At 42.3% G+C, this 14,168-nt stretch overlaps 2 protein-coding genes across 19 annotated transcripts in view; one reads left to right on the top strand and one right to left on the bottom strand.

The window, feature by feature from the left end:
- The window catches only part of LOC310879827 (uncharacterized protein), a 225,534-nt gene that overhangs the window by 104,926 nt on the left and 106,440 nt on the right, over positions 1-14,168 (bottom strand). The gene's annotated exons all lie outside the window — the stretch shown is intronic.
- CDH5 (cadherin 5) overlaps positions 11,907-14,168 on the top strand; it is a 33,478-nt gene continuing 31,216 nt past the window's right edge. Inside the window, exon 1 of one of the 2 annotated variants that reach the window (XM_083794680.1) lies at positions 11,907-14,157. The gene's annotated coding sequence lies outside the window, so the exon portion shown is untranslated. The remainder of the gene's footprint in view (positions 14,158-14,168) is intronic. The other variant, XM_083794681.1, reaches the window with a different exon arrangement.

The following is a 14,168-nucleotide window of genomic DNA, read 5'->3' as shown; positions in this document are numbered from 1 at the left end:
GCCCCTACCAGGCACGAGACCTTGCACCAAGCAGCTCACTGCATCACCCTCCCCAAAAGTCTGCAAGTCTCAACTAATGTTCTGGTTATTAGGCAACACTAATGCATCTTAACATTAACCTGGGATACATACAAATGAAAAATTTCTCTCTTCTTTGAGGCCTACTTAGGGAAGGCACCAAGAAAGAAAACCACACAATATGCTGTCTACATGAATATTGTCTACATAATGAACCTGACTTGAAAGACAGAAATTATTCCAAGTATTTTCCACATAACATTTTAAAAGACAGAGACTTTTATCTTCTCCATGTATATTTTCCTCTTTGCTCATCCTCTTAGCTCACCCGTATAACTGCCAAAGAAGATTTTTTAGAAAATACAGACCAGCTTTCGCTACAGCTGAAGTCTTACATTTCATTATATGTCTCATCTTTTACTTTTCACATTACAAATGGAATTAGGATGTAATTAACACACATCCAATAATAAAACCACTCATAAGATTACTGCAAAAAAAATCCTTTTAAAATCAGAGGGCATTAGTAGTAGTGGAGGTTTGCCTTTGTACAGTACAGATATTCACGCTTACTAAAAAGTCCTCAGCCATGAAGATTTGACTACTCTAAGTACAGCTGTTACTCTCGGACAGGTTGGTAAGCAGAAGAAATGGAGTTTCCATCTGTAGTGCTAGCTTCTATTGCATTGTGCAGGCATGTGCAAACTGGTTGTTTTAAAAGCCACATTGTTTACAAATGCAAAATATCACATTTTTGCACATATTTTGAATTCAGAGCTCAAAGCACCACTACACTAGTGGCCTAGAGAAAAATTAAACCTTAAAGGTGAAGTCTCTCTACTGCTGTTGATTTTCTTGAGATCTGTTACTTAATCTACCAGTGCTACCATTGATCTAACAGGCCAATGCTAATGATTTTTTTTAAATACAGAAAAAAAGACAGAAAAAATAGATGTTATAGCCGCAGAAGAGAGACTAGGAAGGCTGATGAATACTTGCTGCAGTTGTACTTGCATGCAGGGTGATTACTGTATCTTGGGTCACAACAGCTCTTCAGGATAAAATTTCAGATGTATGCAAACTGAGATAACCCCTATCTAGAGTGGTAAGCTGCTAACAACAGAGAGTATGTTTTACTTCTTAAATGAGATTCTTCTTTTTCCTTCCTCCAAGGTCTCCCATTTCTACAAGTTATTAGCATTAAAATACTATTCCAACAGAGAAAAACATTCTTCTCCCTTACTTTATATTTTGCTTTGTTTGTTTTGTCCAATAGCTACTTTCTAAAGTGTGGAGGGAAAAAAAAAAAAAAAGAAAAAGAAAAAAACAATTCAAATGGGGAAAAGCCTGCTTTAAAGGTACAAGTTTAGTATTTTACAGCAGCCTATAGCTTATTTCAGCAGAAGTCCAAATACAATGTGCTTCCTGTCCCAAGCTTTGTTACACAGCGGAAATCCGTTGCATAGATGGGTCAAAACAAACCAAAATTACTGTATTCAAAAACAAAACAAAACAAAAGTTCCCATTTCCATGTGTAATCGCATTCAAAGTGCATTTGATAGCATTTACTGACATGCTGCAGTCACTATATGGCACATAACCCCACAGATTTAAGCAGGGAAGACTTGCCTACTAGGAAAGAATAGATCTGGGAGATGCAATAGATAACCACGCTAGATGATCCCCAGCTATATAACAGGCTCAGCAGTGGCAGCCTCATCTTCCATCTCACCTACTCTCCGCTGGGGCCACATCCTCCTTCCACTCTAAGCCCACATCCTTGAGGTAACCCTGAGGTTTATCTCTGGAATAATCTCTTACAGCTAAAGATGTGTTGAGGAGTGTTTTGGGGTATGCTGCTTCATCGACGTGTTCTTCAGTACTACAATTCTGATCATCCTGCTATGCACGTCAACCAATTAGTTGTCTTTGGTTACCCCCCTCCTACAACTACAGCCCACCACTTTCCTCCTGTCCTTTCACAAACAGATTTCCCCTCTTTTCAGCGGAAATGTGAAAGGCAGTGTCCTTCAGACACTGAAGCGGACTGGTATTATAGCATCCATCAGCTGGGCATCCAGACCGTGTCTTCCCCTTGCACCACGATATGTACCTTTAACTGAATGCCTTCAGAAAGCTGAAGAATCACTTGTTCCTTCTCTTCAAGATAAGTCTCCTCTTGCAACCAAGGAGGAGAGAAATTTCCTAAGTGGTCCAATAAGTAAGCATGTGCAACGAATGTCACAGGGAACACTAGCCTGGGGTGCTTGAACTCCACAGCACCTCCTGGCAATACCAGCCCCGTTTCTCTCTGTGACAGACAGAGGGAGGAAGAGCTAGAGAGCCCACTGGGTCATCGGCTACATTCCACATTCTGCTCTCGTAAAAACACAAGTACTTCACAAGCTTCAGGAATCCTTTGGCCCTACATCAACTGTTAAACCAGAGAAAGAAGAAGAAACCCTTGACAGCAAACAGGCCTCCCCTGACAATACAGGGAGAGCACAGGACGTGCCCTTCCCCTGTATGCCTCTTCGCAGCAGCAGCAGTGTAGGCTTTCTGCTGCTGAAGTACCTTGTGTTTGCTTCGTTTATATAGCCAGAAGTAGCTGGCACTATAGTTAGCTAATACATGTAACAAACACAGATGAATGTTACCAATCCAATTAAAATCCAAAGTCAGCTCCCGCTTTCAAGAAAATGAACACAACATTTGATTTTAAATGGTACTAAAAGTCCTTAAAATCACTATTGTATTTCTTAGCACTTTAGATAGAGACACTTGCAAGTTGTGTCAACCTGCAGTAGTACAGCCAAAATTCAGATCACCTTACCCATGCCAGTAGCACCATTAAGGGAAATAGGACAATTCTTCCCAACATGATGTACAATTACTTGTATTGTAACAAAACCGTGGGTCATGGACTAGAATCTAAAAGAAAAAATCTAAGCCATCGTTAAAGGGATGGCACAATTTCCACAAAAACTAGGAAACTGGTAAGCTATTTGAGTCATTCACAAACAAATTTGTTTCTAGGGACTTCATCTATATTCAGCAATAAGAATTTAAAGCAAAGCCAATTTTAAAACTTAATTAAGCAACAGCTGGGTAAATCGATAAAGAAGTTACCCTAGTGCCTTCAACTCCTTGCAGAAGCGGAGAAAAGAGTGCTTTGTGGCCATGTCTGGCTGAAGATTTCAAACCGAAACGCCACCTGCCCATCGCTCTGCCCAGCAGGGCCCCGCTCTAAACACCAGGATGAACCTGACCAGCAAACTGTCCTGCACATCTGACTCTAGCTTTATGATGCCACACACATTTTTGCAGATGAGATATCAATGCAGCTAAAACGAGGTGGTTTAGCCGTGAAACATGCAGCACCAGTGCAAGCTCCTACGTCACGCTGTAGGAGGGTGGCTTATGGCATGCATATCCAGTCACCCCAGAAAATACTTTTGGCATTGGCTAGGAAATTGTTGCTGGGAAAAACCAAACACAGAAAAGCAGGAAAGCAGGTTTGATCACGCTAGGTTCCCTAGCGTTGCAGGCAGGGGGCTGCTCCCTTCGGCTGCTCCGAGACTCGAGGGGTGCAGCTGCCCTGCAGCACCCAACAACCCGCAGCAGGCGCAGAGGAGGAGAACAGAACTGGAGGAGGCTGCAGCAGGGAGCAGGAGACGGGGGCGTAATGGCCAGGCCGGGCCACGTGGCACAGGGAAGGACATGGATGCTGAGCACATCTGGACTGGCAGGGAAAAAGGAGTACATGCAGTTTGGTAGCTGGAAAGGGAGGGGGTGGGAAGGATCCCTACGCAGCAAAAGAAAAACAAATTCTCAGCTTTGCAACAGGAATATCTGCAACCACCCAAGCACCACCTCCACCTGCTCAGTCCCAGCAATTCCTTTCAAGGCAGCATGCCACACCGCGGCCAGCTGAGGAATCTTGCAGCACCCCAGGCTCCTGGCTGCACCTTATCAATAAAGGTGGCAAGCTAATAAGCTGCTCTGCCTAATAGGCACAACTCCTCCCGCAGAAGCAGGAAAGTCTCTGACCCTCCAGCAATAAGCAGAATGAAGCAAAGATTGCTCTGTCACTGAATTCTTTTGGTCACACAAACCTTACAGATTTATGCTGCAAACTACGTTTGTTCATATTTATTAACGAAGGCATGTGGTACAGCAGTCTCATTTTTTCATGTGCTAGTTGCTCCCTTGCTCTGTAAAGCCAAATCAGAACCTGGAATTTCTCATTTTCCTGATTTGTGATGCATTAAACCCTCACTGAATAGTTAAACGCCATGACCACTGTCGCTCTTCACATTCTTCTCTACCTCCAGACAGTCATGTCAAAATAAAGCACAGCATTTTTTCAAACATAGCCCAAGACACCTGAACTGGTCAATCACTGCTAAAGAAGTAATTCCACAATTTCAACTATTATTCAAGTAACTGTGAAAAACAGGAGTTTAAAAAGCAGCCACAGCAGAAGCCCCTTATATCTACACCTGTATAATTGTCAGAGATCATCTGTTCCAGTAAACTGACTCATCATAGAGAAATCTTCTCTTTTTACAGGCTTTCACCTAGTATATTAAATATCTCAGCCTGCTCATTGATACAGTTCCACTGTCAAAGCATCCTCTGAAGTTTAAGTCACTTTAGTCTTACTTGACCCATGTCTTATAGGAAATCTACTTTTTGTAATGACAATAGTAAGACCTTTTTTTTTTTCCCTCTGGATAAGACAGGACAGAAAATCTTTGCTGTGACAGTCAGAGAGTGTTTGTGCAAAGCAAATACTCTGCGATTCCACAGATGTGCTTCTCTGTTTCAGTGCTGGGCCAAAGAGGGCAGCTTTATCCCACAGGACTGCTCCCACCAGAGCCACACAACACCTTTGCCCCCCCCCCCCCGAGCTGGAAGCCACCACAGAGGAGTCACCAGCAGCGGCAGCACATTCCAGTTTGTTGACTCACTGCACTTCCCTGCTATTTGCATGTGTGCCTTTTTGTTTCTGGAGAGCCAGATTTCAAAAATTGGCTCCCATTTAGTGCTTACGTTTCAGAACCTCTCTGCACTCTTCCTGTGTGGCAGGCCAGACTGTGACAACGTTCCTCAGGGATGGCTGGAAATGGCTTGTCTTCCATCCAAGCCCCCACCACAGCAACCTTTCCGAGGCTTTGAAGGAAACACGTAAAAGGCGTTTTTCATTGTGCCGCTGTGCACCTGCAGACTCTGGCCAAGGGCAGGAGCGGAAACAACAAAATTCTTCAAGAAAGCCAGATCCTTTGTCTCCTGAACCTGGGCAGGAAGCACTGGAAGCGTCACGAGAAAGTTTTTCTAATGAGATCTTAGCCCAGTCTTGCAGAAGCCAAATAAAGCTTTGAGAAATCAACATGCTAATAACATCTGGCTATTTGAGTCAAGTATTTTAACGTGCCAGATCCTCGCTTTCACGGAGGTTTCTGTGCTTCAGACCAGGAGCATGGAACAGCCCCAGCACACGGGCTTGAGAGGGCTGCAGGTCAGGCTCCGAGCCAGGCTGCTGGGTGGAGCGGCCACGGCTGCACGCCACGGCCCGGGGCTGGAGCCACTGCTCTCCCTTAACCTCCGGGAGCCTTCAGGTGGGGCTGCGAGTTACTCTGTTATGCAAATATTACTAATTACTAGACGTTTTAGTTCCAAGACACTTGAAGCACATTTTAAAACATTGCACTGAGAGTGCAAATAATACATAAAAGGTGTGTGTTGTTTTGTTAAGTGTTTTATTCTTTTCAAAACCAGATTTTTGAAGTTAACTCAGCATAATTTGTAAATTATGCATTAAACTGGTGACAAGTCAAAATAGCTGCAAATCTACTTACAGTAATTCATGACCATTTATCTTTCCCGTTGTTTACTGTAAATATATCTTAACACAATGATTTAGAGGTGTGTTTTTTCAGGAGTGCACTCAGGCAGACAGACTCTAATGTAAGTGTTCGTGCACAAACTTTACATATTGCAAAATCATTCATTTTCTGTTTCTCTGAATTTCCAAAATTTATGTAAATCCTGGGAAGTCCAAGCATGGATTTAAATGCCTTAAATTTTCCATTGTGCTTTAAATATACATATTCTTCCCTTTGAGATTCTGTTTGGATGTTACCGGGCAACTCTTACTCTTTTTAATCTCCGTTAAAGTGCACAGGGATGGGCACGGCACAACCATTTGTACATTCAAAATGAAATATCAGCAAAAGAAAATTGTCTAGGGCAGATATATTTCAGCATGAATCATTAATCCCTAAAGCTTGAGCCTTTTCATTATTCATTACACATTTTTCATCCTGCATTATTCCCTCAGTTAGTGAAGTTGCAATGAGATACTTACAAACCAGAAATGTTAGCACGTGACTGGGGACACCCGTCCTGTACCTCAGCACTAACAAACCGAGCAATTCAAAGGTAGCCAGAAGATTAAAAAATGATTTTTCCACTGTATTGCAAAGATGACAGTCACGGAAATTTGGCATTTTATAGACCAGACCCTTCAATCTCTGTGACTAGTTTCCCTGAGCTGTTTGCAGGGTACCTCTTTCTGCCAAAAACACCCAAACCTAAATTCTTGAACTTCCAATAGGTTTGTGCTCCCCCTATGCTGTCAGAAGCTAGGATTTTTTTTATGCAGTTATAAATATATTTCTTCTATTAAAAATTAAATGTTATTTTATCAGTTCTAGCAGAAAACTGAGAGGTAGTATTTTACATTCCATTGCAATGGCTAAATTCAAAGTAGTGCACATCAGAGCAGCTTCACTGCAGAGACTAGCATCACAGCTGAGAATGGCCTCTAGTGTTTAAATAAAGGAAAATACTGGCTGCTGATGCCACCACACGGATGGATCAGTTTCAACAGGATGGGGGAAAAAATCCATACTGACTGATTTCCAAGCCATTAGGAGTTCTTACACATACACTCACTGGCTAACAGAGGCACAATGCAGACTGCAGAACAGGAACAATACATAGGGGATCGCCAGTGATACACTTAAACCATCTGCATTTGCACAGTGTTTGGCAGCAAAGCCAAAAATAAGGCAGCCTGGGTCTGGGGCTATAATAAAGGGAGTGCATATAAATGAGTAAAAGTCACTGAACCAATTTACAAGGCATTAGTGCCTTGGCTCCCAGACTTAAACCCCTTAGCAAGAATTCTTTCAGAGCAGCTCTCTCCACCCTCCTTTTGGCAAGCGCTCAGACGCGCTCAGCCCAGTGGGCAGATTCATGAGGAGCTTTTATATAAAGCACATGTATCCACTTCCCTTCTCCCATGCGCTGGTTTAACAAAACAAAGCCTCAGTCTGAAATCCTGTGCCCTTGGGGACGTGGTGGCAGCAGAGTGAGATGTGGGTCCATCTGATCCGTGCCGTACAAGGCTGGGAAGCCTCACGCAGTCTGTGTGATGCAGCGGAGCCCAGACCCCACACCTCGCGCTTCTCCACCCCATCGCTGGCACCTCACGCGCTGCTAGCAGGGCGCCGCAGCCTCTCTCCCTCTCCATGAAAGAGTACGCCAGAGAGATCTGGCTGGCCCCAAGAGATCTGCCAGCCAGCTGGGGCTGGCACGCTGGGCACCGAGCAGGGCCGTGGCTCCACAGCAGCGAGGTAGCGTGTGTGTGTGTGCATGCTCCTTACCAGGGCACAGCAGAGCGCTGCTGGAAGATGCTCCTGCCACCTGCGCGACCAGTCTGGGGGGATGAGGGCATGGCCGTGACCCAGTGTGGGAGATGCTAACGGCAATGGCATGACTTCATGCACAGAGAATAAATCACTGCAGCACCAGAAGTTCAATATAACACAATAAAAGGAAAATCTAGAGACTTCAAGGGGCATCGAGGAAAGCATTTAAGATATGGGTCATCTCGTGTCCTGTAAACAAACAGCGTGGTTTCCCTTCCAGGAACTTGTTTATTCGCAAGGACTCATCTGGAACTGAACAAAGCACAGTGAGACACGTTCCTGCTCTGGCAAGTTTACAAGTGGGTATGGTGAATCAAGGTCGGGAAAGACACAGAGGTGAAATGGCACCTCAAAGTCACCCTGAAAGCAACCCCAAGCCTGTGACCTACTCTTCTTTGTTCCCTGCTGTTTTCACCCCTAATGCTCTAAAATCTTACTCTCAAGATAAAACTCCTTCTGCACTTGATTAGCCTCATAAATCCCAGCTTCACAGAGCTATTTGTGCGACGCAGCTTTTGGGATGACATCTCTCCAATGCCTGGAATTTTTATTTGGCACACAGCTTGCAGATCGAGCAGTAATCTGACTTTTTATCTCCTCTGAAGCTCTCACAGAACACTAAGAGGCAGAAAAGTTTAAGTCTTTTTGAAAGGAAAATCAGCATTATTTCAACTTTTTTTTTTTAAGTTTATCTAAAACCTTCTTCTGTTTCAGAGATTCATAGCAGACATTTAACTTCAGAGCAAGTCAAGCAAGCCAGTATTGCTGAATGCAGAGATGAGATCCACTCCTCTTGATCACCCCACACTGAAGTCAGGAGCTTGCAGTGAAACATTTCTGCTGGCAGTATTTGACCCCTTAATGGGGACAACGTCACACAAAAAGCAGTGTCAGGATGGGTAGATCAGTTATGTAAATAGCGTAGGAAGGAAAGAGAGGAGGCCATATCCCTGTTTTTCTCCAGCTCCCTATTCCTGATACACTGCACCCCTTTCTGAAAGAGGAATTGCAGCGCGCCGTTGGGACACAAGCACAGTGGGTGGAGAAACACAAGGCAGGGCTTAAACAAAGCCCCCCTCCACCCAGCCTCTCCTGCCCCAGTAGCCCCTCAGCACTACCACTCCATCCCCTGCTGGAGACTCTGTTTGGTTCTGTTGATTTTTTAAACCGAATGCAACGGGCATAGTTTGCACTGCAAACTTTACCAAAAATGAAGATGGATGTTACCTGATTCAGGTCAGACCTGGGGTCACAGAGAGAAACGTCTACCCCAAACATGGGCTTCGTACTTGCATTACCAGTCAGAGATGAAAGCTGGGCTGGTTCTAGAAACAATCAGCAATGATAATGAATGGCAGGTAACAATTTTCATCGGTTTTGTTTAAGTGGGAAAAGAAAAGTTTGTGTAATTTTTTAAGAACATTTCTAATGAAAGCAGATACTTTCTTTGGGTTAAAAAGTTTCACTGAAACCAGGCTTATCAAAACTTTTAATTTCTGAAAAGTTTCAGATCAGCTTCACACTTCTGCATTAGACCTGTTCTTCAAACCCAAACCACAAATCAAGGTTAGTGGGCCTCAGCTAGCCTGCAGGCTTGTTTGTTAAAATCCCTGTGGACTGCGTTTTCATTGAACTAATCAGAGGGATTTATTGTTCCTTTCTTTCAGTTCAATGGTAAGGCAGTTTCATTTTACAGCTCCTGCTCAGAGTGCTATGAAGGCTTTTAGTACAATTTGGCTGTATTTTCTACCATCTTTATTTTCCTGTCTTTTCCAAACAAGGAAACAGGATAGTTTGGAACCATTCCCCACTGAACATATTAGACTCAAGTCCTGCGGTCATCAGTCTTCATGCAGCCACAGGCCTCTCATATGATGAGCGATTTGCCTGATTAAGGAGCACGGGATTTGACCTTCCAGGAGAGCTCAAGCTTAATGAAATGCATATGGCACAGCCAGAGCAGTACTCTGGAAAACATTAAAGAGAAATGCTATCACATGTCTCCAGCAAACATCAAATTCCACCAGCCTCAACTAAAATTCCCCAGCAGTTTTGTTTTTTTAATACACCTTATATTAAATAAATAAATAATGAATTAAAAAAATCAGAGCTACATTCTTTTGTTTTAAAAATCCGTCGGATAGGAAGCTGAGTCAGACTCCCTGCAGGATACACACCTCAGCCTGTGACAAAAGGAAAGCAGTTACACAGTGGAAAGCAGTGGAAGTGACTAAGAGCACTGCATTGCCCTGATTAAAAGTCCCCAAAATAACAAGGCATCTTTCTGCAGAGATTAAGCTTTCCACATGGAGCAGTAATTGTTATGTTTTAAACTTTAAGCAATGTTACTTCCAGAGACGCTTCAGACAACTGTCAGATACAACTGCACATTTAAAATGGGAGGGGATCTTACAATGACTATCTAAGCTGTTCAGAATTAGCATTTCAGGTTTATTTTTATAACTGAAGGCAAGCCTGTGCTCTCTTCTAGCACAGGTCTTAGCTGGTCATAAAAATACGGACACAAGTATTATTGTTGTGGCTGAGTTTCCAATCTTGGCAGACCTTCACTTGCACGGTGTTACAACGGTGGTTTTGGGAAGACAGATTATGTGGTCTAACCTTCATAAATTGCTGCAAAAGTATTCTTCAGCCATGTTGCCACTTGTAAAGCCCCTCTCCAGTGAGAGTCAAATAGTGAGATAGCTGCTTACAAGGAATTAAAACATCAGCTGCAGCTGTGTCAATAGCTATCTTTAGTTTTGACGACGGCTTATTAAGGGCTTATTTATCATATGCAATTTCACTGTAACTAGAGTTAGTTGCAATGACAAAAAATCCATGCTTATTCAGTGAAAGGCATGGGCTTTTCTACCAACTTTGATGGAATTTCTGCTGGCTAGGAACACAAGGAACTGGTTTCTACAACTTTAGTATCCATTACTTCTTTGAGGCAAACTTCAGAGACCATTAATCAGATGGGGCAACAAACAAGCACTTCAGGGGAAAACTGAAACAAGATGTAACTGAAAGCTATTATTCTAAGAGTCATCTTGCTTTGCTGGCTACACAGAACAGGATGAAATTTGAGTTTCAGATCAGCTGACTGATCTCAGCAGCAGATAAAATGTAATTCTGAAAAAAGATGCAAGATTCAATCTCACATTTATTGCATGCCGTTATCAATTCCATTAATTTATCCTAACCCAATCCCAGGAATCTGTGTATAGTAAGAACAGTCAAATGTAATAGATTTAGCATAGTAAATGAGGGCTGTGTTTCTGCCCATTCTAACACATTATTCCTTTCAGCAGTTACAAGATGACAGTTATTACTTTAGATTCACAGAAATGTCAAACTCAGACTGTGCACAAGCACCTTCAAAGCAAAGCGAAGGTTTACCCCATCCAATAAAGGAAAGACTATTTTAAACTTTCCTAGCATGAGCAGTCTAGAAGATTGCTCAGACACCAGCCATGAATTAACACAGGCTAACATAGAAACCTTTGGAAGAGATGCTGATCTGAACCAGGCACATCTAATCAAGGTGCCACAAACTCAGAAAAGAGCAGCTAACAAACATCTGTGAGAACAACTCTGGGAAAAAAGAGCAAGTGAGCCAGTGGGAACGGATGGGTATAACAAGGTCGAGAAGTTGCACAGCAGTGCTGAACAGACAATGCAAAAGACTTGGTGTCATGTGGAACAGGAACTTGACAACAGCAGACGAAGGCTGTGAAATGTGAAATTCTCCCTCCTTTTGCTCATACCACCAGCTCCATCCCTAGCATGAGTCACACTGAGTAGTGGGAAGTTCCTATATGCTAAGGATGCTCTTCATTTTTTACCCATTCCTTTACCTTCCTGAAGTTTTAATATTAAATAAGATTTCAAATTTAAAATGAGGGATCTAGAGGGTAAATACACCTGCTGATGTCTAATCACACACAGGACATTTTCTGTTATCAATATTGATGTAAATTACCAATATTTTGTTTAAAACATTACCTCCTTGCTTGCAAAAGCAGTCAAAAAGCTTCTTCTTTTTTTTCCCCCCAAAGTCTTATGATTTGACATATGTCAATATGTCAAATGACATGTCAGTGATGATAAAAAGTCTGAAAGTCTACAGGGAAACTTCCTTGCTAGCATTTTGTGTCAGCAGCTTTGAAAACTTGATGAAATTCACTGCCTAGAAAGTGCAGTACCTAAAATACCTGGGATTAAATAAAGGAAATGAGGTGGTTTGAACCATTAGGAGCTCTGCCTTCTGTTGAGAGGGATGCAAAGATAGGTTGTTCATTCCATAAAATTTCAGGGCACATTTCCTTATAGCCAGAAAGAAACTTTAAAGAAACAGTTCAGTAGAGATGAAATCTGTAAAACAGAATATGGAAGGCTTTGAGATTTTAATAAGGTTTCTAAAATTTGAATGAAATTATCTTCCTCAGAGCTCATAAATGGTTTTCAGTTACTCTATTGAGCCCTGAAACAGAGCATGCTAAAAATGCCTTTAGAAACATTCTCATTCTTTTCCTTGAACTTTTCACTAGTGATAAAACAAGTCACCTAAGACAAAGCTTATTTAGTAGGCATCAAAACAAACCTTAATAATCTAGACCTGCTGCCTCAGGGCATGCACAGAAAACACAGTGCTTTTCCCATTTCTTTCTTTGCATAATGGACCTGAAGGGCTCTCTTATCCTCATCCTTTGTTTAGATTAGCTAAATAGCATGCTTACTCCCAAGTCACAGATACAAACATCAAAGGCTATGCAACGGTTGTAAATACAGTTGAAGTCATTTGCAAAAGTAAATCATATCTGGGACAGCTGTCTGCTGTGGGTACCACTTTATCATTGAGCTACATCCTGACCAGATAGCTGCAGTTCCCTGGAAAACCCCTATCAGCATCCTCCGTGCTCTTCTCTCAGCAATGAAATAGAACAGCTTATTTTCTTGTAAGGGATCTTAATTCTAGTTGGTCTCCTTGAGTAAGACGTTGAAAAATGTCTTCTCATTAGTTGCTTAACTTTTCTGAATAACTAACGTATCAAAATTTTTAAAACGCCATTCATCTCTGCTGCTGTACATCATAAAAATGTGAAATAATAAAACCAATCTCAGCCTTCTAGAAAGCTAGGAAATCAATCCTATCACCTGTGCTGGGATGCGATGACAAATAGGAGCAAGAGAATATTTAACCGGGGATCATTATTATTTAAAGTCCTACTTAAGATATGCTGAACATTTGCCCACTTTTATTGTAACTGTTTAAAAAATACAAGTGGGTTTTGAGCTAAGTCCCATATTTCTTAGATTTCTTTCTGTGTTATTTACTTTAAAAAATCCTCTTTCACTTGTACTGTACAATGTCAGAGGTACATCTTTGTGTTCGGTTTTAACATACAGGCAGGGGTCAGACAACAACAGGTGGAGCAGGAGGCGGCACCCCAGTCCCCCAGGTTTTGGGTGCTCAGGCTAGGCTGTAAGGCAGCCCACAGGGTCAACAGATTGGCCTCACTGAGCAACATCCTGACCTAAGCCTCATGCAAATGACAATATTAGAGACACCGAGATCTCTAATACTGAGGTTTTGGTGAGCTTCCCCCCGTCTGCGAACTGCGCAGCAAGTCAGCTTCAGTAACAGAACACAAACACTGAATCTTTCCCTTCTGACTGGCCTGAGTGGTCTAGAGGCATAAACTAACCATAATCAGGATGATTCAAACACTTTCTCCTTCTGGAAGGCCCACCCACACACTGTCTTGTTTCTGGCATCACAATTTTACCTGGGAAAAATAGCGTTAAATTTCATTTTCACGTTCAGCATTGACAGACCTTACAAGAACCCCAGTCTCACTCACATGAGGACTTCAGCTTTCTGCTTGTGGATACAAAAATCCTTACAGAAAGGACATCTCCAAATGGCTTTAAATTATCATGTTTGTGCGAAACAGGCATAGCCTGTGCTGATCAATTATCAGCCACTATTTAAAGTATCATTGCTGATAATTCCTAAAATTCTTTATAAAATGACCCTAAATAATATACCAACTTTTGTGTTTCTCTTAGAGCCAATTTCCTTTTATTCAGCTACCTCATTAGAGGCAGCAACAAATAAGTCAGTATAGCAATAATAAGGCTAAGTTTATCTTGTTTCCTCCACTCCCTTTTCTCGCTGAATTACTAAGACTTGGAACAATAACAGGATGCCGGGATGCAGGATGGGAAAAGGCTGACTCCCAGATGGAAAACCTTGGAGATTGGATTGTGAACACTCCCAGTATTGCTTAACGAAAAGAAGTGGATTTTTCTGTTTGTTCTTCATTTTCTTTGTACTGCGTAACTTTTCGGGATACTGTTGATTTTAGTTTGCCTCATTTGGGAACAAACTGAAGCTCCACCAACTCTGACTCAGGTAAGGAATAA

The sequence above is a fragment of the Anser anser genome (genome assembly GCF_964211835.1).
Source record: "Anser anser genome assembly, chromosome: 11".
Taxonomy (NCBI): Eukaryota; Metazoa; Chordata; class Aves; order Anseriformes; family Anatidae; genus Anser; species Anser anser.
The sequence above is the reverse complement of the archived record's forward strand: the minus strand, read 5'-3'. Positions and strand labels throughout refer to the sequence as shown.